The sequence below is a fragment of the Aptenodytes patagonicus genome, chromosome 2 (assembly GCF_965638725.1).
Source record: "Aptenodytes patagonicus chromosome 2, bAptPat1.pri.cur, whole genome shotgun sequence".
NCBI lineage: Eukaryota > Metazoa > Chordata > Aves > Sphenisciformes > Spheniscidae > Aptenodytes > Aptenodytes patagonicus.
Window position 1 is genome coordinate 123,582,191 of NC_134950.1, and position 26,020 is coordinate 123,608,210.

General features: G+C 40.3%; 1 protein-coding gene across 5 annotated transcripts in view; it reads left to right on the top strand.

The window, feature by feature from the left end:
• CPNE4 (copine 4) overlaps nucleotides 1–26,020 on the top strand; it is a 281,266-nt gene that overhangs the window by 22,942 nt on the left and 232,304 nt on the right. The window lies entirely within an intron of this gene.

A 26,020-nucleotide genomic window follows, 5' to 3' on the forward strand; every position in this document is an offset into this window, starting at 1 on the left:
ACTGTTTTCATCCTGAATGCGTTTTATTCCTTATTGCTTGTGTTGCAGTTGAGCCTTAGAAGCCCTAGTCAAGAACCAGGGACCCAGCTGTAATAGAAGATGTACAGGCATGCATGTAATCATAGTTGCTCCACTAAAGAGCATGCTTTCTGGTGTGATTAGGCAGAAATGTTACAGAAAACAGAGCATTGCTCCCAGAAAAGCTTGCAGGTTGCAATTTCCACACATGTGAGCTGACTATTCAGTTATTGCTGTTCCATTTTTTCTGTGTTCCTAAAATACCTGACGGTAAGCAGATTACAGATTCTAGTCAGTTGTTTGTGGAACTTTTCTTGTTGCTGCAACTGCAAACATTGCTGTCAAATTGCTTTTTTTAAGGTGTGAAAGTAAGTAAAATAAAATGGAAACTTTCTTGCACTTCAAATAGCAGCGGTGTAGGACCAGACTTGGGGAGGGTGGAACAAACAAAACCCAACGCTTTTTCTTTGTGCTGTAACTACTTTCAGATGAGAAAACTCCTTTGGGATGGCATTTCTGAAGTTCATTCTTGGGTCCTTGGAATTTCAAGTGGCAAAAGTCTGATCGATCTTGCTCTTCCAGTGAGAAAAAGGCACTGTATTGTGGTCTGTGGAGTTCAAATGCACATTACTGGAAAGTTTCAAATAGCCTTAAAATAATCCTTAGTGGGGCAGGTGTATTTGCTATGTTTGGGGCAATTGGATTTGGTTATAAAAGAACAGGTAGTGTTTCTGAAGTAGGGTGTACCAGTGTAACTGTTAGCTTTGGTACTTCAGTACTGGTGTTCCCAAACTGAGACCATGATCCAGTACGAATACATGCATGTAAGTTCAGTGTCTGTAGATAGATGTATTGGTATTGCTAACCTCATGGCCACATTGGAGGCTTGGATGCGTAATATACTTAAGGGTAAGTCTATGGAAAAAACTCAGGCGTGTGCTGAACAGCTTTCCTGGGCTAGGACAATAGAAAACAAATTGTGTATCACTGAAGTTAAAAGTATTCAGGAAAGCTGTTAATAACATTCAAAAAGAGATTCTTAATGTGCACGTGAAGAGCATTATCAGTTTGTGTAGCTCAGTAGCCAGCATGTAGCTGGGCAATCACAGAGTAGTTTGGGTTGGAAGGGATCTCTAAAGGTCATCTAGTTCAACCCCCCTGCCGTGGCCAGGGACATCATGCCTGTCTGTCCATCTCCTAATCTTTGGGGAGACATTTTTCTAAAATAGGGTGCTTAAACGTACCCCAGTTTAAAATACTGAAGTGAGGTGAATTATGGTGAACTAATTGTACTCATAAGATTGGATGTTTGTACCTTGGACAGAAAAACTATCTTAGTAGCATGCCAAAGCTTGGAGCTCTCCATGTGCAGAAAAGCTAATGGAGTACGTATTGTGGTGTTATGTGTTCAGTGCTATTTTATGGGAGACGTTTATATGGCAGCTATCACTGATACCTCACAATTGCCGATTTGTCTTCATAGGGGTGGGATAGGAAAGTACCATGGATGTGGAGAGACTAAGTGCCTTGCCGAGTCACTCGGGAAGTCTGAAAGAGCAAGAAGTTGAAGCCAGATGGAAAAAGGTCTAGTCTGGCAATCCTACCTGGATTGTCTGCCTTGTTTGCTATAGATTGTTTGAATTATGCTATAAAATAAAGATATTTCTAGGTATTGCATCCAGTGGTTGGCTGACAATGTTTGAAGTTTAAAAAGTGTTTTTCTATTATATGGCTTTCTATGTCTTTGCATGCACATGGTATTTGTTAGGCATTGGTATTTTGTTATGCTGTCATAGCTTCCCTTTTCCTAGGTTTGTTATTTTAATGCTTTAAAATCATCTAGTAGACTCCATGCAAAAACAACACTCTGTTAATGGATTGTTAGAGTGGGGAATTTGAACGCGAGATAGCCAGTGGACAGCATTATGGTTCCCGATGCAACCATTAGTCAGCAACACTTCACATAAATATCCAAACTAAAATTTAATAACATCCGCTGTAGTGTACTTCATCGGAAAGGTGACAGGAAGTCCTGACTTGAGGACGAAGAATACATGCCTACAAAGAGCTGTGCTGAGGTTGCTGTGAAAATGGTAACTTTGGGGTTTAAGCATTTGTGACTCAAAGTTTAAGTCCATTTTTGCTCTTAAAAACTGCAACATGCAATTTTAAAGAGTGGCTAAATAGTTTTTTACAAGGTGCCTGACAGCAAAACCTCTGCATAGAAAGGCACGTTGCTCTGAGGAGCTCTCCTTTTGTCTGCACTTGGAACTGAAGTGTCCTTTGCTGGTTCAGTTGCATGTGCCACTGATGCTAGCTGTTGGCAGTGAGAGGCATTTATTCTGTGCAAACTCAGATTTGAGAAGCTGAAAACCCTCATGTTGTCTCCCACTAATCAGCCAATTGTAGTTTCTGTGTTTACTGCAAATTAGCAAAAAGAAGTTGTGTTAATTTGCTTCTGCTTGCCCTTTTATGCTGCAGACACTACACAGCTGTGAAGTTGCGTTCTAGCTCTGGTTTAGGAACGTATTCTTTTTCAAGGTGGTGTGCATGTCCTTAAACAGCCCTGATTCTCAAAGAAAGGTAAGTTTGAAAGTGGCATTTGTGCCCTAGAAAAAGCTACACAGAGATAAGGGGAGCTACATGCATGCTTAAAAACTAACACATGCCCAAGTGTTTTGGTGAATAAGCTTGACCACTTTGCTGAATCACAGCTGTGAGCGTGCAGAAATACTATACCTGCAAAGTCTGATACAGCTGAGTACAGTACTTGTCGTGTATTTCAGTGCAGGTGTTTGGCGACCATCTGAACTGCAAAAATGAATTGGGAGAAGGATCGTACGTGCTATCAGACAAGAACGGAAACGTAACATTGCAAGTGGCTTAATTCAGGCATCGCTGGGAAATCTTGGCGGGACTTCTCCCTTTCTCTCCCATACTCAAATACTGGGTGAAAACTGATGCAGTAAATGGCCCAATTCCCATTGATTTCCTTAAGAAAATGACTATGCAAAGGGTGCATCGAAGTAAACTGCCTTGGGAGTTCCACCAGCGGCCTGCAGAAACTATGCGATTTGCCTGATACTAACATTTTTGTGGCAACCTGTGATACTGATTTGATAGTGATACTACGGAGGGCAGCGGAGGCGCTGCTGGCCTCGCGCCGCGGGAAGGGAGCGGGGCCCTCGGCTGCCTCGCCAGCGCCGGAGCCGCGGGGTGGGGCATCAGCGGGGCGGGCGGGCGGGCTGTCCCCCTTCCCCGCCGGGAGCGGGGCGGAGCCGCCAGGGGGCGCCGGAGGACCGGCGGAGCGCGGCGGCAGATGCGCCGGGCGAGGGCGCAGCCGGCTGCCCGCTCTCCCCCTGGGGATCCCGACTGGTTTGCGGAGCGCGGAGATTAATCCCAATTTACCCGATCCGTTCCTCGGGTAAACAACATCACCTGCCTGGGGGCTCTCGTGTTCACAGTGACGGGCTGCGTTACGTTGGTCTTAGCTCACTGACAATAGCGAGGTACAGTCGGCCGAAATACGGCCACTCAAAGTGCAGTCGGCGTGGGTGGTCCACATGGAGGTGTAAACAAAATCGAAGTGATTCACTTCGGAGTTGTGTTCAGATAAGCTTTGCAGTGCATCCCAATGCAAAGCAGTCTGGTGTTGCAGGGCCCTGGGGAGGGGATGGCCAAGTGCCCTGTCTGGTTCCCGTGGGGAGTGGGCCCTCTGTGTTGGTGGGTGAGCTGCTGGAAGAGGGGTGTGGGGCGAGGAAAACGCTGCTTCAGCAGCTGTTTGTGTCTCACCACCAACAAGCTCACTCTCTAGGTTAGAGAAGACAGCAAAGTCCTTTCATTGTGGGCCTGGTTATGTACAGGAGCTTGTCTGGCCAGGAGGAGTTTCCTCTCCTGACTGGTGTCCATCCCTTAGCTTGTCTAACCCCCTCCCTGACATCTTCTTACCACTAGCCTTTCCTACCTTCCCAGGCCCTCCAAAGTTGGAAATTAAATGGCTGCCAGCTTCTTTGGTAGCCTGATTGAATGGAGTGCAGGAAGCACCCCAGGATGGGATGCTAAGAGGATCCTTGGCCAGACTGACTGTTTGTGGCTAGAGCAGTGATTCCTGGCTGTAGCTACCCATGTGACTTTGATTCCTCATTTATTTTCAATAGATGCATGATTGACACAGGGGGAGTACCTACAGCATTTGATTTGCTAACGAGTGTCATTCACAGATCAGCAAAGTCTGTAAGTGGCTGTTAGGGAGAATTGGGGTAGTACAGAATAAGATTCCCTTTAGTTGAACAGCGGACAAATGGAAAGCAGATGTGACCTAGGCAAGAAAAGTTTTCTTGGTGGAAAGGATTGTAAACTATGGAACTGCTCTGGCATGACACCTGTGCACTTAATCCATGCTTTCCTAATCTACTGCCTGCTGTCATTTCCTCCAGTAAATTATTTACTGTGAATTGATCACTAAATGTTATGTGGATTGTCAGTCGTGAGGCAGCAAGACAGACATTCACTGTACATCTGGAGAGGGCAAGACACCCTTCTCACAGGTGGTAAGAGCCAATCAGTTGGCTAGGGGTGCAGCTTGTACATGGGTGGTATTTGGAATTAATTTCTAACTCTTTTTTGATTGTCTGTTTACTTCAGGGAGTTTCTCCTCTTGCATTATGTTGTCCAGCGCCTTCAGGCAAGATCATTGTCTTGCATTGTCAATGCTTGTCATTGTGGCTCAGCATAATGTGAAAGACTAGGATTGTTAATACGTTAGTTGCTATCTAGAAGGATTCTGTCAATAAGCACCTGGATATTCTGATACATGCAGAATTGGATTGTTGAATTAAAAAATATCTTGTAAAATATCTGCAGTAAGAGAATATCTGTACAGTTACATGAAGGCTGTAAGTGACTGGCACTTTGATGTCAGTGCCAGTAAAATCCTTGGAAATGTGGTCAAATTAATAATCCACTGCTAACAGTGTGCTAAGTAATGTAGACAGCTGTTTCATATTTGGCTTTATGCTAATCACTGCTGCTGTTACCATTGCATTTGTGAGTTGATGGAGTTGCACATCATTTGTATACTCCCAGTGCAAATGTTGCTTTGGTACATCATGTGTTGGTAACAGATATAAGCAGATGCTTTTACTTGGCTATTTATTTATGGTGAAAGTTTTATAGGATCATTATGGTTCACTGAGAAAGACTGAAAATTACTTGGAGATTTTGCCAGACATTTGGCCAGATAGGCTTAGCTTTGCATAGTGATCAAAGAAATGAGGGGGGGAAAAAAAAAATCTATGAAATTATTTGTATGGAATTAGTGTATAGATGAAGAATAGGAGAAGAGTAAGGGAAGGGAAAATAGGAAATTGGACTAGCCTGTCTGTCAGAGTGGTTTAAGTAGGGTCCAGTTCCCTGTGAGGGATTGCAAGGCAGCTTATAAACTGCCTGGGTATATTCTTTTTGAACTTGCAGAAAGGCTTTCAGTCTTAAGCTTGTGTTAATGGTCTGGGCTGAGTCTTAGCTTCACTTGTGTGGAGGAAGTGGAAGAAGGTTTGCTGTGCTACAGCTTGGGTTTTGGTTATTTTGCAGATGTATAAAATACAATGCCAGCTCCCATATGTTGGGGCTGACAGTACATGTGGGAGATGGCCATAGACAAGCATAGAAAAAGCAAGCAGAAGCTTTTAAGGCACGTGTAATTTTCTCTGAATTTAGGAAAAGCCCTTTTGTCTTTTCATCTAGATTAAATGCTGCTTGAGTAACTTTAATTTTGCTTCTCATTGTGACATCAGCAGCCATGCTAACTTTGACAGATTCTAAATAAATATTTATGTCAGTTTTGATTTGATATCATGAAAGCTCACTTGCAGCTTATAGGAAAAAAGACAGCATCAGCCCTTCCTCTTCATATCCGTCACAATCTTATCTTCCAGAAGAAAGAATTTGTCATAGGACTATAGACTAGTCAGAACTGGGGAAGCTGGTGAACTATATTTGAAAGTTGCTTTTTCTTCACAAGCTCAGATACCTTGCGTGTGTCTCTGTTGAAGGGCTAGGAGATGAAGCTTCAACATAAATGTTTGTCATATGCATTGTAACTGCAGTTTAAAATGTCAGATGCAGCTTATAATTAGAAACAAGAGACTAAAACCTCATCTCTCTGAACATGGATTTGTAATGAATGGCTGATTTAGAACAAAGTATACACAAAAAGGCATAGAAAAATGTTTAAACAAATGTTTTCATGAGATTATCCCTTAGTATTGAATTAAATACTGTTTCACTTCTGTAATTATCATAAGTGCCAAGAATGATATGAAAGTGACTGATTATACAAGAAAATCTTTTTTTTTTTGGGTGGAATTTTATTAGTCTTGTTTATAGATGGACTATGTTCATAGATGTTTATAGATGGACCCAAGGAAGAAATACTGCAAGATAGACCGAAATAAGCTGATGTAATGCTTCCCCATCAACTCAAAACAGTTTGAAAAATAAGTATAACTGCAACATTGAATAAAATTGATTGCAAGGAGAATTTTGTTGGAGAAGTAGTCTTTAGATGATTAATTCTTAAATGTCTTCCATGGACTGGTAAGGGAGATGGTATTCCAGTTTTTGCACACACAGATAAAATGCCTAGTTTGTAGGGACTTGTTATGAACAAAGACATTCTTATTTCATCAGTGCATTTGTAACAGTAGAATTTTAAGAACTATTCAGTGTACTTGGTCAGCAGCATAGATCCTGTTTAGATAGATCCAGATCCTGCTAACCGCCCCCATGGGGAAAAGCTAATGCAGTTAGCTGTAATGCTGTTTCTTGGTCACTTTGTTCACCCTTTACTGTGTACAAAGAGACTATGAAAGCAAGATATAAGTAACTTTAAATTAGTTATTTATTGACAGAGATGTGTGATAGATAACTAGGATTAGTGAGCAACCAGGCAAAGCATTGACATACCACCTCTGGGTAAGACACCTGGTTCACAGAATAGCTGAGGTTGGAAGGGACCGCTGGAGGTCATTTGGTCCAACCCCCTTGCTCAAGCAGGGCCACCTAGAGCCAGTTGCCCAGGACTGTGTCTAGATGGTTCCTGAATATCTCCAAGGAGGGAGACTCCACAACCTCCCTGGGCAACCTGTGCCAGTGCTCAGTCGAACCTCACAGTGAAAAAATGTTTCCTGATGTTCAGAGGGAACCTCCTGTGTTTCAGTTGGTGGCCATTGCCTCTGGTCCTGTCACTGGGCACCACTCAAAAGAGCCTGGCTCCGTCTTCTTTGCACCCTCCCTTCAGGTATTTGTATACATTGGTAAGATCCCCCCTGAGCTTTCTCTCTTCTCCCTTCAGGTATTTGTATACATTGATAAGATCCCCCCTGAGCTTTCTCTTCTCCAGGCTGAACCATCCCAGCTCTCTCAGCCTTTCCTCTTATGTGAGGTGTTCCAGCCACTTCATCACGCTTGTGGCCCTTTGCTGGACTCTCTCCAGTATGTCCATGTCTCTCTTGTACTGAGGAGCCCAGAACTGGACACAGTACTCCAGGTATGGCCTCATCCATCCTGGCACTGTTGCTGGTCTGGCAGTCATCAGTATTGGGGAAGGTCGACTTCTATTGCTTCTTGGATGGACTGATTCTCAGTTTTGCTGAGTTGCTATATTCTGACTCCCTGGGTTTTTTTTCCATCATAGGTTTTCATAGCTTTTCATGGGTTTTTGTTTTTTCTTGAGTCCTTGAACTATGTTTCAAGGATCTTATGTCCAGCTGCAAATTTACCGTTCTTATCTATCGTGGCTCTAGTCTAAGAATTGTCACACAACTTTCTTGCAAGCTGGCAGTTTCCTGAGAAGTTTCATCCAAGGTTACGCAGTTCTGCTGCGTCAAAACTAGGCCTTGGATCACAGACAGCTGAACCCCTAGGAGGAGGATTCACACAAAGCTGAGGTGTGAAATCAGTATGAGCTATGCTGTGCCGATTCCTTTAGGAGGACACACAGTGAATACTAGCTGCAAGGTTATTTGAACTACTTTCAAAATAACTGGATGCCTGCAGGAGAAGCCTTGTAACTTAAGCCTTCTCTGTGCTGGACTTTTACCCATCAGTGTGTTTTTGTATGTATTTCTGACACTAATGTATAATTAGCTCTTTGCCTGGTCTTAGACAGTGACAAGTAGTGCTGGTACGGATTGCCTATGGTAAGGAAAAGTTCTTTTATTTTTAAAAAAATAGCGCAAAGGCTGTTGAAAGAAATAGAGGAAGATGAAGCTCAAGGTGTTAACAAGAGTTGTAAAGGAGCGATTGACTGAGGGTGAGAACCAGTACACTGGCCTGCTATATTATATGCTACTTGATAGTTAGGAAAGGGTGATACAGTGGGTAAAATTGGAGAGAAGGAAAAATAAGAACAGGTTTTATGAAGAGAGGAGAAGATACTTTTGGTATTTCCTGGGGTAGAAGGATCAGAAATTACAAGTGGGTTTTAATGAAAAAACAGTTGGTAAGGCTCTGACTCTTGTGAAATGCAAAGCAAAACTCACATTGCCCTCACTGGCGCTGGAATTATTTCTGTCTTGAACGTCAGGAAAGAAAGAGAACGTCAGGAAAAAAACTTAGGGGTGTTTTTTATTATTATTTTTAAGTTTACAGACTTGGAACATTTGTTTTCTGCAATGGAAAATCAGGTCAAACACTGGGAAAAACTTTCTCACTGGAACAGCAGTGTAATTGGAAAAAATTTCTGAAGGAAGTGACATTTCAATCATCTGGAAGTTTTAAGAACAAAGAGTGTCTACTGTAAGTTTTTGAGATACAGTTAATTCAGTTTTGTGGGCAATTGATATTTCAGCCACACACTTTGTGATTTTTATAAAGTTTTCCAAAAAGTGGATTTTCAAATATGTTTTATCCTTTCTACACAGGAGGCAAAGCTTTCTGAAATTGTTGATCTCTATGCAGCACATCAAGGAAGCCAAGGTGTTTCTGACATAAAATTGCAAGAGTTAACAAGTTCTGAAAATAGTGTGGTTTGTTTGGTGTTTTTTTTTTTTCCCTTGAACTAAGATTTCTGATAGCGTGCAGCAGGTAATGGTACTAATTTGTAAACTGGCTATTTATTAATGCTCTTCGATCTTTTTGCTGTTGCAGTTTATTTATTTATTTTTTTACTTTGACAACCAGAAGTGGCCCCTATGACTTGCTATTATGTGCAAGTATTGGTCTGACATCTTTGAAAAGTGCCACCCCTCTTGTGCTGCTAGAGGTATGTAAAGTGTAATGTGAGCGACTTCCTGCTACTTGCTATGAATAGGGACAGAGGGTGTGGTATCTTCATCTAAGAGATGTCACTTACAGCTTCAGACACAGTGGCATAAGCATTCATCAGGTGTTACCAAAGTGGCTGGCACATCAGTCATCTTCTAACTACTTCTGCAGTAAAATGTAAGTAATTAGATTGTTAAAGATTATTTTATGCACTGGAGTGGTGGTGTTTGTGTGTGGGTTTTTTGTTTGGTGTGTGGTGTGTTGTGTGGTTTGTTATGGGGTTTTTTTGTGAAGTATTCAGTTTGAGAACAGTTAAATTGCAGCAATCTTTATGGGACAATTTCTGCTAGTTTTGTTTTTGGAAACAATCAACTGAATGGATGACAAAACTGTATACTTTCTGAAATCCTCATTTTTATCAGAATGTGATGCAGAGGAAGGCCTTCCTTCCATCCATCTGTGATCTTTACTTCCTGCTGTAGCAAAACAACAACTTGCAATGGTTGTTGCATTCAGCTGAAATTTCTTACAGCAGTGTTCTTTCCAAGTGTCCACCTAGTTATGGGTTGAATTTGGTGCCTAAGTAGATGGATTTGCCTTGTTTGTTTGTTTGTTTTTAAAAAAAAAAAGTCAAGAATATCAGAGACCAGTTGTTTCGAAGTTCAGTAAAAACTTTTTTGAGGCAGCATCCTTGAAACTTTTTGGAATTAACTGCTCGAAGAGGTGTATTTGAAGGTTAGCAGTGATTCTCAGGAGGGTTGACTGGGGGAGTTTGTAAAGTTAGCTATTTTAGTCTGTAATGGTTTGAACCAAAGTTTAACTGCTGTTCACAGAAAGTATTTTCACAGTGAAGATGCTTGTTTCCTGCCTTAAACGAATCTTCAATTTCTACACCTTGCTACTTGTGATGTTAATGTATTGGTTTCCTTTCCTGTCCTATTAAGCTATATTTGGCCTTCTTTTACTGAAATAAATCTGGTCCTGACAGTTTTCTTACATAAATACTACCTACATAGTATTAAAAAAGTCTAAGCCTGGTCTGTCCCGAGTAAGTATAAGATGAAGCATGACTTTTACAAGTGATGATGATAAAGCCAAATGTGTTCTGTAGGCATTTAGGATCATAATTAGCAAAAAGCAGATTTTTACATGACTTGAGTTTTATTACCTTCTTAGATATAATGCATTTCACTGTGGGCAAATAGTTACTGTATAATCACTCTCTTTAGTGAGTACCCAGAGTTAATTTACTTATTTGCACTTATGTCTTGGTGGTATTTTATTGTGGAAGCGGTTATGTTTAACAACCCATTTAGCTGGTGAATAATTCATTCATGCGGTTGTATCCATTTCCCAGTGACCATCCATGACTTGTCAGATACTAATTTTTTCAAAGGGTGCAGTTTTATATCTGTGATCAGAGGCTAAGTTGGAGTTGAATGGAATAGCAAAGAGAGAATGTTGAGGGTTTGATCAATTTGAAATGGTCCGTTTCTCCTGTGGTTCAAGAGAATTAGGGAAGATGGATGCAGCAAGTGACTTGCAACTTCACTTCCTTAACTTCACTGACAAAATAGGAGCTTGCACTCAAGCAATGTTCACAAATTACTGCTGTGTAGGTTGCCAGTAGAATGCGCGAGACCTGCAAAAGTTGCAGTGCCCAGTGGTTTCTGAAAGATATGGGAAAATGAAGGGCAGAGTAGCCCTAATGTTTTTTCATGCAGCTGTTGCCAAGAAACTTCGGTTGAACATAATCTCTTATTTATTGTGGTTTCCTTGGCTTAGTGATTATATAAGTTAGACTACAAATTCAGTTTCTCTGAACTGATTCTGATGTGATCTGTCCCTGGCTCTGATAGCAAAGAACTCTTGTGGTGTGGATTTTGTGCTGGTTTCTTTTTTTTTTTAATTATTTTTTAAACTGAGTATGGATACAGTAAGCAGATGGAAACCACCCAGTGGAATTGCAGTTGGAAAATGAGGTAAAAGTTCAAGTCAGTCATGCGTTGAAGTCAAGAAAATTAGTACGCAGCTGAAAGCTTATGAGTAAGTGAAGGATTGGTGTTAAATGTTCTTAATAGCCATGTGTTGGGAGGAAAACAGAGGAGCTGACCTCTGTGGAAAAAGTAATGCATTAGCTGTCGGTATAAAATATCTTGTGAGCCTTGTAAAGAGCAGGGTAGTTACATTCGGTTTGGTTTGTAATCCGCCATGGAGAGTGAGTTGCCAGGATGCCTGCTGCAGAGTGACTCATAAGCAACAGAAGCTTTGGAAAGCAGAGGGGCTGGAAGGTGTCAGTACAGGTGGAGATGGGTGGAGCTGCTGAGCTCCTTGCAGAAGGAGCCTGGATTGTCTATTAATACCTACTTGCCTGTGCATTTGGGCTTACAGAGATGGTGAGTGTCTGAAAGGGCCCCTTGTGGCAGCTCCCACGGTGAAATCCCTTGTGTTATCAAGGTGTGATTCATGAGAACTTTTGTCATCCCTTTCCTGTTGAATGATCTCTGGGGTTTCTCTTTAAGTGTCTTGGGTAAATGTCTTGAAGGTACATGAGGATGCTGGTGTGAGGCTCTTAGGACTATGAAGGCTGGCCACTCCTGTCTTAAACAGTTTGCTAGATCATATTTGATGCTTGCAAGAGCCCAGATATGTTTCCAAAGATGCACTCAGACCTTAAACAGAAGAGATTAAATAAGCTTTGAGTATGATTTAGCAACATCGGTTTCTCCAGCTGCCGCTTGGCACTGTCTCTGTGCTGCACTAATCATCACCCAGGTGGTCTAAGTGACTAAGGGCACTGATTTGGTGACTTTTCCTTTTCTAATCAGTAGAAAGGAGATGATCAGAACATTTCCCTGTTGCAAGAAAGAAGCAAGGATGCTTAAAAATCAAACCCAGTGATCTCAAGGAAACGAGACTAAGACAGTTCTTGTTCCACTGCTGACAGCAATTTTGTTGACTTAGTAGTCTGTACCCAGGAGTCCTTTCATTTTCAGCATTAGCCCTACTCCATGTTTTCATGACATTTCATGAACAAGAAATATGAGGCAAAGATGCTAAGAGGGTTTTATTCATTAATTCTTTCTTGTAGGGTGTGATGTTTAAGTATTTCATGCATGTGGAATGCTTTGAAAATGGAAAGTGAGACAGGAAACAGTATTTTCTGGTATGTTTTTTCTCTGGGAGTTTATTATGTAATGCATAGTTTGGGGATTTGACTCCGAAAGCATAGCTGGTTTGTGACTTAACTGCTTTTCCTAACTATTCTAGTATAAAATGTCTATTGCTATAATTTGTGAGCCATAAGCTCTATTGGCTTCTAGTTATTTCTTTGAAGAACAGGTACTTAACTCAGTGCAAAATTACAGCATTTGCAGGGCCTGGTTTTGGGAGTTTATTGGGTTTTTTCCCTTCATAAAAAATGCTCACAAATCATCAAACAACACTGAGCTGGGTAGAAAATGAGTGAAGAAATCAAACCAAACAATCTACAGTGTGACATAGTTTAACATTATATATTGTATTTTCATCTTGATTTCTTGTTAGAAGTGGAAATAAAAATGAAAGTTATGAGTAGTGTCTTAAAATTAAGTGTAAACATCTGAAAAATGAGGATTTTTTTGCGTTCTATTTAAACAAATGATTTATAAAGATTTTCAGCTGAGTTGTTTTTTGTGTTTTATTCAGAGATAAAAAGAATTGGTTTTTAGCACTCATTTAATATCTAGCTCTCAGTTCTACTCAACTCATACTACTAGTGTATTTTAAAGTAGAATTTAAGGGGTTTATGATTCTCTTTAACCACATTATTAAGATAGAAGTTTAGTTTTTTTAAAAAATTGTTTCAAATTACTTTGGATTTGTATAATAACTCTTATTTTTCTAATTCTGTAATTATACTTCTAATCCATTGACCTGGACTGAAGCAGATTTGCTTTCTGGCTTTCATGTGCCAGGAAACATTTGTCTTTGCTTGCAGGGTCGGGTGAATAAACTATTTTATTCGTTTGTTTGGCCACTGAACCAAGTAACCACAAATGCTTGTTTGGTTTGTTCTGATATAAATCCTCATCTAACTTGTTTTAGAAAGAAAAAGGAAAGATTTTTCTTAAAGATTTGGGAGGGTCAAATGAAATATTCCTTCCCTGAAAACAAAATTTTGGTTTCATCTGAAGTAGTTTTCACGGCAGCAGAACACATAGGTGTCCTTGAAAAAATCAACAGCAAGAATTGCCGGTCCTTTGGTGCACAGGCCAGTGGTTAGAGCACTTTCTGTGGGTAGATTGAAACTTTCCTTTTTCCATAAAATGTTTGTACTGAAGCTGGGCCAGCGGACAAGAGAACCATCTGGCTTCCCTGCTCTGCCAGCTGTGGTAAGGAGAAGAGGTGCAGCGCCTCTGGCTTCAGCCTGGTTTCGTGTCATATTGGAGTACATCACTTGCAGGGGCACACTGTCTGTGGGAGAGACCAAGGCAGCATCAGTAAACTGGATTAATAGTACTGAGGTTTGGAAGGAGAGAGGAAAGCCTTTGAATCCTCTTGGTTAGAGGAAGGACTTGAATCTCTTTCTCGTCCTGGGCCAAAATCCTTTGGACAAAAGACAGGGCTGGTAACAACTCTTTGCTGTAGATTGTCATTCAGTTTTTAGTTGAAAGCACTTAGCAAAGTGAGTGCAAATCACAAATAACTTGGTGTGACAAAGAGACTGAAACTCTGTAGTTTTGGGGTTGTTTTTCCTAATAAACTTTTTCAGTAGCTTTTTCCCCCCATCCAATTCAACTTGATCGGAAACTCCAAACAGTATTACTATTGCACAGGGTATTACTAGCTGTCAGGGGAAGTGGTGACTCTCAGCTCCTTCTGCTCTTGTTCCTGGAGGGAGGGACCGAGGTATTCTGGGGAGAGCAGGGTTCAGGTGTGAGGAACGACTGGGCAGCAATGCAGGGTGACAGATCTGCCTTCGCTCCCTGTCATGGTCTCTCTTACCTGAGGTGTGTATTTGGGAGCAGGTTTTAACCCCCTGAGAAGGAAGAGGCAATGTGAAAGGTTGAAGCAGGAAGAAAAGGAAGGGAAGATTAAAAAGAACAACTGCGTTTGAAGTGACAGTCTAACCAGCCTATGGATTCTTACAAATGTTGAATAGTGTTGCTCCTCTGTGCCCTGGTGAATGAGTCACAAACATTGCTGCTGTGCTTTTTCAAATCCTGTGTAAAGAGGGGAAGTAATACTACTCCAGCTCTGCTGACTGGGAACTGAGGGACAGCAGAGTTGTGTGATTTGTCTGCAATCGTAATAGGGATCTGTGGCAGTGAGGCACCAGAAGAGGGATGTTTGGACTTCCAGTCCAGCGCACAATTATATGCATTTCCCCTAAGAAAGTATTTGTGCGATATTTTGTGTATATTGGAGAAAAAGAGCAGAAAGCTTGATCCCAAAATTCTGATTAATTTCTATTCAAACAAATTGACAGGCAGAAATAGTTGCTTGTGATATTTCAGTAGCGCAGGTATACTTTTGGCCAATGTAGAAACACTTGTGGAATAATTACTATTTATGAAGAGATTTAGAGCTATTTCTCTTCCATGAGCTATTTACTTCTTCAGCTGAGCTAACATCTATTAAACATTCATTCTAAGTAAAATACCCTCAAAAGTCAATTTAGGTAAACTGCAGTACCTCTTTCTAGAGTAAAAATTACTTTGCATAATGCATGTAGAAAATCTATTAAATTAATTTTTCTGTTCCTCTCAGTCTTTATTATATGTTGAGATTAATTTTTTTTTATGAGGGAGTAGGGAAGGAGGGAAGAAAGCTCTTTTGTCAGCTGCATAAAGGGACAGTCAGAGCTTTTGTGTGGAAGGTTTTTTTTTTTTTAATCATGTCTTCAATTTTCTTCTCTTTTAAGTTGAATATGTTATCATGACTGCAAACTTTCACACTCCCATTGTCATAAACAATAGTCTAATAACCTTTAGAGCTTTGGCATTTTCCAGACTGGCAGCCAAATGAATGTTTGGAAGAATGTCGAAGACAGTGACTTAAATCATGTTGCAATGCACAGTTAGCCTGTCCTTTTACTTCAAATACTGTATGGTATTTTTAAAACCATGTGCCTGCAGCAGTGGATGATGTTTGAGAATTAGCATCACCTTTGATTACTGTTTGAGAAGATGAGCAGCTGCTTTGGGTAGGAGGTAAGAAACAAGAAGCTGCTGAACTGTGCAGCTTGCTGAGCTGAAAGGTTGGGGAGGGTAGGAGGGAGGACGATGCAGGTGAGACCTGCATAGAGGTGTGGGCCCTGGTGGGAAACTGGAGAGGGATTCAGCTCATGTTCTAGGTTGGGTGGTGGTTGGAGAGGGTCTGCGGTCTCCTAGCCTTACCCTGATACCATTGTCACTATCTCTTAAGAAGTTCAGCTTTACTCTACATTTAGGTGTTTAAAACCCTAAAGTTTAAGACCTAGCTGTTAAGGGGTAGGACATCAAGTAGCACAAAGAACTGGTGCACATCAGACTTGGGGAGGTATCATTAAGGGATGGGACCAGAGCCCACTGAAATCAGGGAACATTTTTTCCTTGGTCTCTGGTGTATTTTTGGTGAGATTATACAAAGCTTTTAACAGGTTGGGTATTCCTGTGCGATGTCCTAACTTTTTTTTTTTACCAGGATGTTTTTGAGACAAAACCAAAAATACCATTTGGGGACTTTGTGCAAGGATTCTTTGTTCATTTAAGCGTGTTAATTCAACTTCATGTTATTCAGCATTGCAAGAGGGTAGGGGAATACCAGTAGCCCATCAGTAAATGGTAACATTGCTTTTGTTGCTACAGTTGTCCAGTAAAGCTAATATTTACCTGTACTTCAGTGAATTCCCTCCCAATGCCTTGCAAGTGCTATCAGCTATTTCCAGGCTTAGGAAGGGGATTCAAGTTACCAATACCAGGCTCTGAACCCTTAGTCAAGGGGGCCTCACAAGTTACTGTGAATCAGGTGAGCCATGCTAACTCTCCATGTTTATGCTCTGAACTCTTAACTACTGTGCATCTCCTTTAGACTGCTTTAGCTGAATGTTGGAAATACAAATCTTTGGCTGCAAACAGTTATTCATTTTGCTGCGCTATTTGATGTCACTTGCTGGTACTTGCCAGTGCCATGTTGCCAGAGATTGCTTGCAGGGCTGTAGAGGAACAGAATAAGAATACTCTAGTCTGCTTCAGTCTAAATCTGTGACACTAGTTTAACCTGCTTTGCATGTGGGGATGGGTTTGAGTTAGCCCACTGACTTTGCTGGAAGGAGATTAGAGACTACTTTCTACCATCAGACCCATAGGGAAGGGACAATGACAGGTAGCACAGCCACCTACAGAAGACATCTTTGTAGAGCCTGTGATTTGTCGCCAGTTCATATATTTTACATCAATACAGGTTAAAGAGGTTTAAGTGTGTAAAAGTGCTCAAGGAGGTCCAAACTATACTAGCAGGTTTGACTTGGTTTATACCTGTTATGGCCATGGTAGAAGAGATCTTACATTTTGGTGTCCCAGCAATGTCTTTTGAGTGTAGACAAAGGCACACTGTTGATTCCTCCACCTCATCTAGCTTTGATTATTTTAAAAATCTCTGCTTAAAAAGAATCCACCCTTGTCAGGTAATACAGCATTAACTTGCTATAATTGAGTGCAGCTGAACAAGTTTTAAGCTATTTTCCAGCAGGCAGATCTATGTAAGAAAGATTTGTCTTTGTAAACATCCAACAAGCCCAGCCAAGCATCTTCTCAAGCCAGGGTCCCAAAATGGCTAATTGCTGGTGTTTCCCCCCCCCCCCCCCCTCCACTCTGTGTACTATACTGTACTAGTAGTATTCTGGCAAACGGCAGTTCACAGTTCAAAATGCAGATTTTATTTTATTTTCTACTTGTTGTTTTCTCACATGACACTTTTGCCATCTATCTTTCTTTATAAAATACTCAGATTGAACACTAGGAGCCATATTTTCCCAGCTAAAAGTAAATTTTTTTTCTCAACAGGAATCGATGGCACAGTATTTAATGCCACATAGGAGTGTAGCTGTAAAAGGTTTTGGGTTTGGTTTTTTTTTTCCCTTCTCCTTCTTCTCCCCCCTTATAAAGTACTACAACCACACTTTAAAGTAGCAGCAATCTGGAAGGTTTTTTCAAATAATTTCTTAAAATACCTAATTCTTTCATATTTTCATATTTTCATATTTCTATAGGTTAAAAATATGTTATTAAAAAGTTGATTTACAGCAAGAAGTAGCAGATCTCTTGGCAAAACAATTTCAAGCTCATATTATATAAAAAAAGGAAAATACTGAACTAATGTTGTAAACCAATTATGAACAGCTGAGCATACTCAATAAGGTAGAGTCTTGCAGTAAGGTGTTTGTTTTAATAATGAGAGTATTTAAACTTTGGAAGCACTTACTATGGATGTAGTGAATTCATTGTTGTTCTAAGTCTTATTCATAATTTCTGTCTTTTAAAAAGTTTGTCCTGTCACTCAATGATAAATCACAGGCTTGCTTTAAAACTTAAGTGAAACATTATTCACTTTCTGATGCAGAATATCAAACTTCTTGTTCACAGTGATCCTTTCTACCCTTAAGATAAGAATCTGGTTGCAGAGTCAGGACTTCAAGTTGTTGTTTTTGTCAGGGGTTGGGTAATCTATGTATGTTGTATTCTACATTTGTTATAATGCACTCACCTAGTTGAATCATATCTGGGTTTTGGTGTAAGTAATATACCTACTGGTTTTCCACAGTAAAACCAAACTCTTGCAGCTCCTGGGGGAAAATGAAGTTGAGGAAAAGCTCAGCACATTGCACTGCTTAGGTATTGGACTAGGGGAGATCTGATGATTTAGCAACGATGATATAAGAAACCAGAAATGATTCATTTTCTCATCTCTGGCAGCCATAGAAACAGATCTGAGAGCCTGTACTTCTAACTTCTGCTCTGTTACTGTGTCTACAGTAAATTGGATAATATGTGAAAACAGATCTCCCATAAAGACTGCTAGTTTGTAAAGTGACAGGAGATCTGTGGATATACATATATATGTATGTATATTTCCTCCCTATTGTCTTAACACTTTATTCCATAAGTGTTTCTGCAACTCTGTTCTCCACTCCTTGTCTTTGCTGTTTACAGTAAAGTCAAGCAAGCCTACCTCAGAGTCAGCATTTTGTTTGCGGGACTGTGCCACACAGGGCTATGGGGAAGATAAAAGTGCCAAAGAAATCTCTATATATGTTGCCATCAAAGGTTTCTGAAGCATCGTGAAAACAAACGTGTTTAAGTCAGGTCTCTTTGAGGGTGGGGTGGGGGGGAAGGGCACTAACTGCTTGTTCACTGTGTTATACATGGCAAGTGTCCTATTTTAGACTTTCCCTGACCTGAATCTGTCATCTGTAGGAAAAGGCTGTTTTAAAGTGCATGGAGTCCAAAGAATGTTTTTCCCGGTCTCTCCTGTACATCATTTAATTCTCCTTATGTTAATGGATGTAAGTAAAATACAAACAGCATGCAGACTGTACGGAAATACTGGTGTCAATACTTAAAAGTGTACATTAAGTGAGTACATTAAGTACCACTTAAAAGTGGTAGCATGGAGGGAAATTCCCAGAAAGTCCTTGTTTTACCCTATTTCCTTCCACAAGAGGTGCCAGTGTACCTCTGAAGTGCTGGTATGATAGTTATCCATCTCAGCAGGTACTGTCCTTTTAAATGAGCACGAGTGTATGGTTATCATCCTTTCAATTCAATTTATGTGCATGCTTTCTCAGTTCAAGTTCAGCCACATCTAACTCACTCATGCAAGTCCTTTTGGTTAGTTAATTCATTGCCCTTATTGAATGTCATTCTGAAATTAAAAGGCTGGTGCATGAAAGCTTCAACACAGGACCTTTGCTGGGTATATTTGTTGAGCAGCCCAGTCCTTTTAATCAAGTTACTGAATTGCTCTGTTCCATCAGGCATGGTCTGGTCTCCTAAGTCTCAAGGAACTCAGTTGCAGGAAGAGGAAAATGTTAAACCTATTCTAATTTAATAATCTATGATCAGAAAAGGGTAAAATTGCTATTTATGTAAGTAGATAATGAGAAACCAATTTTTAAGGGACTTACTAAGTCTGCAAATATGCTTTGGCAATTTTTCATGGCAAATTCAAGTATTAAGGTAATGCAGTTTTCAAGGTTTTGATTTATATGGCTGATTTTACAGTTCTGCTTTACTCTGTAGAATATGGTAAAGTGCTGTGCAAAAGTCATCCTGGGAAGTTTATTTGTTGTGATTATTTCAGACTACACTCTCAGCCCAATAGACTCTGCAATACAGAGGCTGTGCACCCTTTTGGGGGGAAGGGGACCGTGTTGTCTGCTTGGTCCTGTGAAGAATGGAAAAAGTTCTTGCTGAAACTCCTAGATGAGATATAGAATGGGAATGGATGTCTAAGATTAAAAAAAGATAACCATGAATATAAACCACACAATAAAAAAGACACTGCAAAACACTCTAAGGTCTCTGAGTCACTGCTTGTGTTAACACCTTTTCACAGATACGTGAAAAACTGACTGGAGAATTGCTCACTGTGGCTAAAGTTATTGCTGTGTTACAATAGTGGGTTGGAAATACCATGTTACTGACAGCTCAAGTGGTAAATTCATATGTGGCCTCCAAAACTGAAGGTCCATCTTTTCAGCATGTCATTTGGAGGATACGTCTTACTCCTCACCACCAGTTTTAATCATCAGGATGATTAAAAAACCAAAACAACAACAAAAAACAAACCACAAATAGGATAGGGTGATTTGCTGAAGCTCTGTTGGGAAGTTGCACTGGTAATTTAAATTTGACTTTCCAAAATCCTGTTCCACTGGCCTATCATTCAGAACAACTTTCCATGATCTAAGCTAATGCGAAGAGGAAAAGCTAACAGCAAGCATCTGTAGTATTAGATACTTGCTTTATTCCTGTATCTGCATTGGTGGAAATCAGTAGAAGCTAGGCACCAAAATGGTGTGGAGCTGTCCCTAACTCTATATTTAGTGCCGTCTTTAATTTTTTTTTTAAAAAACATTTATCAGTCACCCGAAGCTAATTGCATCAAAGTTCTACCTAGACCAATACTGAGGTATGCATCATTGCACCTTATGCTGTGACCATAAGAGGAGGTAAGTGCTAGGTACAGGAGCAAAGTAGCTTAACTGTAATTGTGATATCTTGTTACGAAAGTTACTTCTTGTTTACCTTGGAGTAAGAATGTGAACAATTGCAAGCAACATGAAGCTTGATTCTATGGACTTCTTAGAATTGCTTCAGCTGTTTAGCCATCTTGAAGACTACCATCCTTTTTGGGGACTGTACTGGTGCTAGCATGCTGGAAGGTTTGAAATAGTCTAGAACTTCCAGAAGTCCCAGATCAGGGTGGGTAAATTAAATTAATTATGCCAGGAGATTATGTTGAGTTGCTGAATACAAAAATCCATTTAGCAACCTCTCATCAAACAAAGCATAAAACATGGAGGAGCTCTGCTTTAGCCTGCTATGGAGACTTCAGTCATAGCTCTGTGATCTTGATAGATCAATCTGTTAAAAGTAACTGTTTTAGAAGTATTTAATGAATAAAGGCATCTATATTAATATTTCTATCTATGCCTGCCTAGGCCCTTGTTCTTGGCCATTCCCCCATGTTGAAGTATGGGCAACACATACCACAATCCTCTCTAGGGTGCCTTAAATTGAGCTGACAGAGAACTGATCTTCCTGCTGCCCATTATGTAACAAGGGCTTCCTCGTGGGTTTCTCAATTTTCACTGTGACTCTGAGGTCTGGCAGGATAGAGCTGACAGAGCAGAAAGGATGTAGGCTCCTCAAAGTTAATTCCATCCTCATTTCCTGAAGGTGCTTTTATTTGGAGAATATTGGGGGTTTGCTTGTTTATCAGCAGGCTTTCTTGAATGCAAATGCCTGGATAAACATTCCGGTAATCCTATCTTAGTTATTTAATCTAGGACAATAATTAGGCCTTGTGTGCTTTAAAAACTCTCATATTGTGCAGGCACATGTGGCTGAATAATTGATCTGGAAAGTAAACAGGAAACCTCAGCAAATGGTATCACACGGCACGAAGACAGAAATATATCTGCTATACAGACTTAGTGTAGGATCATTGTCATCTCGTGTGTGACAACCAGTGCAAAGCTGGTAAGAACAGGGAAGTACATAGCTTTACCCCAAAGCTGTGTATAAGCATACACCTTTTCTTTCCAGTGTTTTTTAAGGAATATTTTTAAGCATGACTCAGGTGAAAGCATGTTTTTTCAGTATTGTTGTCTTCATGTGACTTTGTAGTAAAGGGCTGCATATTCCAGTTATTGTTATTAGTAGGTCTAATACTTTAAGTATTTTCCAGATCAGTATTAATTTAAATGTATGGTGGTTATGGGTGACAGCGTATACTACCACAGGTCAGTTGCCGGCTCCTCCTTGGTGGGTGCCAGACACTTATAGCAGATTCAAACACCAGAAAAAGAATCAATAAACTTTCCATATTATACTCTGAATTTTTAATAAAAGCCATTGGGAGTACTGCGCAATGCTATGGAGCATATTCTGTATAGCAGCTAGATAAGAAATATTCTTAATGTGAAAGGAGCTGTTGATCCTTCTCGAATGCTGTTCCTCGGAATACACTGAATTACTTTTTGAAGGACACTTTTGAGGATCATGGTGTGTGTTTGGTTGGTTGGTTTGGGTTTTTTTTTTTTATACCATTCCTATCATCAGATGCATAAGAGGATGTAAATTTGTTGTGGAAAGAATTAAAGCCATTGTGCATGCAAGTCTAGGTAGAGCCACGTAATCAAGAGATGGTGGGAAATGATGAATAATGCTGCTGAATGTTTCCTGAACAGAGCAATTGGGATAAAATAGGGCAGGATCAATTTGAAAGTACCAACTTTCTATGCATGTTTTTAAAGGCAAATTTGGAAAACAAATATGTCATTAATCACAGACTGCTTCACCTGCAAAATGGTTCTGAATTTTTAAAATTAGGCTCTTAGACTTTTAAAATATTTCCTCCTTTGGGTTTGACCAGATGACCTTCAGAGATCCGTTGCAATTTTAAGTTACTCTGTCTCTCCACCTTTTTTCCTTTGGCCAAAACTATTTTGTAAAGTTAATTTCAAATAATTTTGTTTTCCATTAAATTCTATTTTGTGAAGAATACACTGCTTATTTAGACCAGGTGGTTGCTTTCCCCCTGCCCCCCTTAATAGTGATTGTGAATGGAAAGGTACAAATTGAAGGAGGACTGTGCTGCTAAAGAGTGTCAATACTGTGGGTGTATAATCAGAAGTTAAGATGAGATGACGCTTGCATCAGCTATGAAAAGAGTTCTGTTGTTTGGCACAGATTTGCTTGAAATGAACGGCAACTATATCAGCATTTTTTTTTTTGGCCCTGTGTTTTTTTTCAGTCTTTTACATAACTCATAAATTCACTGAAGTCTAGCAGAAACCTCTCCTTTGAGAGTTATTTCTATTCAGTACAACTGTGGTGCAATCTCCCTAATTTTGTCATTCATTTTTGTGTTGAAAATGTAACCCCACTGTTGACATGTTATTAAGGTTTCTGCACTTCAAAGGTCAGTTCCCCCTGGAGTCTCCTTTCGTCTGGAAGATGGCATATATTAAAATTTTATAACAGTTCCCATTAGTTCCAATCCTATAATCTTGGGATCAATCTGGCTGCCCTTCTGCATAGCCTATCAAATGCAATAAATGCCTTAGGCGAGCAATAAAGAGATTGGAATTAGATCCTTCTAAGCAAGACTTGTTTGCATAAAGGTTTAAACCTGGCCACAGTTATGCTGATAATGCTCCTTTCACTTCAGGTGAGAGGAGCTGCTAACACTTTCACATAGAAAACAGCTGATCTTACAAAAGAAGATACAGTAAGTACGGGTGCGTGTGGATGCAGGGCTACACTTTTAGCCATAATTTCTTTCACTTCACAGTCTGCTCTTTGTACACAATTAAAAAAGAAATAATCTTCTCTTAGTGTAAGTGTGAATAGATAACTTCACCAAGGTTTCAAAAGGCAAAGAGATTGTTGCGTGATTCCCAAGAATGGTATCTGTCCTTTCCACTTCTCTCTCCATGTCTTTGCTTGGGATTTGCTCTTCATTTCAGTCAGTGCAGCCCCTGGGAGAGCTAGAACTGGAGAGTCCCTCCCAGCTGTTAGGAAGGGGATCCGGATCATCTAAGAATATGCTTGCTTTGATTTGTGTGTGATGAGACTGGCCTGTCGTAGTCTTAAGTAAGCTCTGTGGGTTAGCAGTTGTGGTGGGAGTGGACTTGAGAGCAGAGGCCAGAAGCCTGCTTGTCCTTCAGTCGCTGTAAAAGGAGGGTACTGAACAAACACCCGTGGCTGAAAGACTGGATTTCCATCAGAAAACTTTAGATAAGGTCAAGGCAATTACTTTTTTTCCTACATATTTACTCCACTGTGACTAACACAATGGTCTGGTGCCTCTGGACACTATTATGCCCCTGGACATTATTGTGTGGATAATAATAAGATTAGCTTAAAAGCTTGGCGAGAGTCACTAAATTCATATTTTCAGTGTGGGATAAATTCTTCTCAAACAGCATGACTTTTCATAATTGATTGCATTTTTTAAAATGTCAGGCAGTGTCCTGCTAAGTTTATTGATGAATGCAATGGGTGAAATGTAATATTAAGGGGAAGAAAAACCCCACAGCATCTAACAAACAAATCACGGTTTTCTTTTAAATCTCCTGTCATGGTCTCTTCGAAGGATGCTGCAACATATCTGTGAGAACTAATATTACAGCTCACTGAGTATTTGTGAATGAGTAAGATGTCTGTCCTCTTGGCCAGCTCTTTAACAGGGAGGATGTTGCCAGGGCCAAACCTCCATGATGAAACTATTTGGATGAGCTGCTCCTTTTTACTCTTGTAAAGAAGCCAAACTGTCAAATACCTTAACACTTAAAAAGATTTATTGAGTTATGCCACGGTTGTGAAGGGTTTAGATAGCTCCTATCACCACCATTTGATCTGATACGTGCCCCACTGAGACTGATTGATCACTCGGTGCTTCTCGATGGATAAGCGTGTGAACTGGACTGAGAGGTACTGATTGAGCTGCCAGGTGCCATTACAGAAACTTGTGACAATTCCAGCATTAGGTGATCCTGTGCTCTTATCTAATGTGATTGCTTGACTGAGTTGGTGTTTTTGGGTTTGCTTTTTTTTGTGGTTTTTTTTTTTTCCTAGTTAGGGGAGGGGAAAAAGAGTTAGTATCTTAACAGCTTTCTCACTTCATGCAGGTGTTGAGTTTGCCCAGCAAAATAAACAAACGTGGTGAGTGACTTCTGTCCTGTTCTCCACTTCTATGTCTATATATAACTCCAGACCTGCAACCTTCTGTTCTCATGGATAAATGAATAATTAAGAAAACCCAAAGAAAGACATGTGGATTCAATTAAGCACTTAATTTCTTCAGAATGTGGAGAGCCTTTCACAGTGTCCCATGCAAATTGATGAGTCACATGAAATTAATTCAGGCAGTAATGCCAGGAGAAGTTCATCTTGGTGGATGCTGAATTTGAGTTTAAATGTTATTTTAAAGAATGAAAGTACTGATGGGCTCCAAGGGGTTGGTTATCTTGTGATATGTTCGGTGGGGGAGACAAATGCCTCCCTCAACGTAGGCATAATCTGATGTTAACCTAAAACTTAATTTGTTTTCTTCAGAATGTATGCTTTTCTTGCTGCGGATTTCATAACACTTTGTCTTCTGTACCTATGATCTTAAAGAAGCTGAGACACTGTTTTGCATCTCTTTACATTAAAGTGAAGAGCATAGTGCCAGTTATTATTAAGGTCATCTGACAGTTCACACTACAATACTCCATTCTAAATTGCTTGCTGACTTTGATAAACTTTTATGCTGGAATTTGTCTTCCATACCATGTGCAACCTTCTGAATGCAAAGAAAAACCAAAACATCCCTCAAGTAAGGTTCCAAGAAAGTGACATTTTTATACTTTTGAAATAAAATACAGTGGTCTTTTCTTTGAACAAAATTAGGTTTTCTGTGTTGTAAATGAGGGAATTGAAATTTGGCAGAGTTTCAATCTTCTGTTCCAAAAAATATCAGCTAAGAATAGGTGTATAAAAGAACTGCTATAGGCTGGACTGAAGCTCATCAAATCTGAACCTTTGTCGAGTATGCCAGGGTATCTCATAGCTCTGACTGCTCACCAGGCTGCATACGTGTCTTTGCTTCAGAGCCACATGCTTCAGCTGAGAGCTACAGGGTCAGGTCAGGTTTTGTGTGCGATGGCTGCTTCCCTAGCATCCAGGCTCTCTACTTCAAGTGGGTCTTTCCTCTCTTGGCAAAGTGGAGCAAGAGCTGTGTTTGAGAAGAGAAACAAACAGATTAGCCTCTGGTGGAAGGGAAGGAGAGCTATAGACTAGGTGAGGAAATTGCATGGGCCAGGCAACAATTTTGTTGGATTTGGAAAGAGTGCAGATGAGGAGGTGCGAGGAGGGGAGAGGCTGGTGCTGTGAATCAGAGAGGTAAGGAGAAGGACTGTGTCAAGATACAAGAAATACAGGCTTAAAGGGTTGGGTAGGAGGATGGCAGGGAGCCTCCCGAGCAAGAAGACTTGGCTGGGGGG